Source organism: Nanorana parkeri, unplaced genomic scaffold (assembly GCF_000935625.1).
Source record: "Nanorana parkeri isolate BGI_ZX_2015 unplaced genomic scaffold, ASM93562v1 scaffold3103, whole genome shotgun sequence".
Taxonomy (NCBI): Eukaryota; Metazoa; Chordata; class Amphibia; order Anura; family Dicroglossidae; genus Nanorana; species Nanorana parkeri.
In genome coordinates this window covers 46,051-48,797 of record NW_017309371.1, presented here as the reverse complement: position 1 = coordinate 48,797, position 2,747 = coordinate 46,051, and positions in this window count along the sequence as shown.

The window sequence follows — 2,747 nt, the reverse complement described above, 5'->3', positions numbered from 1 at the left end:
AGCCCGGAACCCGTCCATGCTGCAGCGACACTCACTGCTACTATTTTTTCCGCCCTCACCCCTTGGGCGCCCTCAGGCGCCTCTTGAGCTGCCTTACGGTAGCGCCGGGCCTGTCCACGGGACCACGCAGATGTGACTTTTTGGGGCCCCTAAGATTTGTCCTTTTTTGTTTTAGATCTCCATTTTTATACCCTAAAGATCAGAGACGAGTTGCCACCCACTTGGTCTAGCCAATTAGATGGAAGGGGCTGGCTGCTGGTCTCAGGTACCATTTTTGTACTAACAATCTTTGAACCTTCACCAGTGTCTCCAGTTATGGGCTATGGATCCAAAAATTAGAGTTTGAGTTCCAGGTGTTGTTCTGCTCTACACAGAGTTCAAACTCTGGCAATTTACGCATGATGGACCCAAAAGTACCATAAGAAGACCCAAATTTGAATAACTCCTCTATACTTTAACATAAAACCAACATGCTTAATGTAAAAAGGTTAGTCTATGTGCCACCACACTTTTACAGAAGGTTTTTTTGATGGTGCATTGCATGGGATGGGAGTCATAGAATATTATCATATTATCCTTTTCATATTTATTTATCTGAACATTGAAACACACACCTCCTGTCTCAAAAGTTAAATGAGACTTTTTCACATTTGTGATAAGGTAGATAATGGGATGTAGACACATCGTCTACAGTGTCCATTGAGAACACACAGTTCAAGGAACCGTTGCTGGTCAGGCACGCAGCTCAACCATTTGGCCTTTCACAGCACTGTATTGCACTGGCCCGAAACCGCTTATCCAATCCCATAAGTGCCCCATAAGTAATCCCTTGATAACATAAGGAGGGTGGGTGGAATGTTCACTTGCCATGTGCTAACTCCAACTGGGATTAAGACTCACTAGATCCTGACCATCCCTGAAGCCCCTCCTCAATCACCTACCCTTGTCTAATTGGGTAAGTGACCTCCTGATAGTTGAAATTACGGCAAAAGGTTTTTAAGCTATTTCAAATGCTGATGAAATCAGTTACAATGGACGCCTCTCCTTGATCTTTAAAAGTTTTAATTTTGCTTGCCTTTGTGTCGGCCTGAATTGGTCTGTGAGCTTGGAGGACTATAGCGGCTTGATAATCCAGCATGTCGCTCTCTGCTGTCCTCCTGAGAACCTCACAGTAATCGACCATAAAGCCTTCTCCTTCAAGAACCCTCCTTACGAATTCCGTTGTTCCGAATGTTATGTTCAGGACCCCAAGTAAGAACAGGCAACCTCCAGGTTTGAGGAAACACAAGACTTTTCTCAAATATTCTGATGTAATCATCTTGGTCTTTGCTGATCACTTCCAAAAGTGAAACTGTCACGAGACAATCGGCTCGGCACAACTTTTTTTAAATGATAGAACCAAATGAGAAAGGAAACACTACCTTCAAATCAAGGATTACCTTCTACTTCTTCTAAGTCAATCTTCACCTTAGTCCTATGGACCTCTCGGTGGTCCACGGTAAACCATTCTTGAGTAAGAACATTCCTTACAAAATTCTCATCATATAAAAAAGGTTGAACCCTGTCCCCTTCCGCTGTAAAGTGCGGCACATTGAGGACTTCAACCATGAATATGTGACCTCTGGGGTTTAGGGTATAATCATCTTGATTTTGACAGATCATACCCAACAGTCCAGCGGTCATAGGACGATCAGCCTGTGGTAGCTCCACAGGGTCAGCCAGCTTTTCCTTTTCAAGGTCACATTTCACAATGTGTTTAATTGCCAACTTCAGATCTTCTTCTTTTTCCTCACAATGTTTACTGGAAAACAGAAATAGGGCTAAGATAACAATAACCAAGATTTCCCAAAATCTGGATGGCCCAAAGTTATTCCTGAAGGGTAGCATGTCTTCAGGAAATCTGCAATTGGAGCAGTTACTGCAATGTTTACCAAAAAGGAACATCTGGCCTGATTTATACAGCTTTACTTGGTCTTTGAGCCTGTTTGTATGCTCACATCTGGTGCATTTTTTTGCAGATTTATCCTTCCCCTGTAGCTGGTTGCTATTTATATACAGGGCTATTCACAAAAGGGCGAAGAGTTTGGAGAAGGGACCAATCTAGGACAACATAGCTGATTTGGAAAAATTATCCAATTCAGCTCACTTTCCAGTTCAGCTATGTTGTCCTAGATTGATTTCTTTTGAAACGATCTGCTGATTTTGGGGTCACATCTACTTTAATGTAAACAGAGGTTTATGAAGCACTTTTCTGCTTTCCACATATTTGTTTTCAGCTTATGGACCATATATACCTTTCAGTGACCAGTGCTCTGCTGGGGGTACTTGTTATTTTGAATGACCCAGGGTGATCTTGCTTCAATATTTGTATGACTTTGTACTATTTATTTCCATTCTACAATCCTATACTTGAGAAAGGGGGCCAATATTAATATTAAATTGCTGGTTGCAATGGACAAAGCTGTTTATTTTAATAACCTTCCCAGATTGTTTTTACTCCTGTGGTTTTGAAATTTTAGAGGTATTCTTTTGAATTCACATTATAGAGTGATCTACAGTACGTATGTGTCTCTTGTGATCATTCAATGGTTAGATTTGTTAGTTATATATTTTATTTATAAATTTCATTTAATAGACATTTAATACCCGACAAAGGATTCCCAGAACATTTTGGGTTATGGACAGCACAACAGAAAGGGCTTGCTTTGAGTTTAGTTTTTCTGATTGAAACCTTAGATGGAGATGTC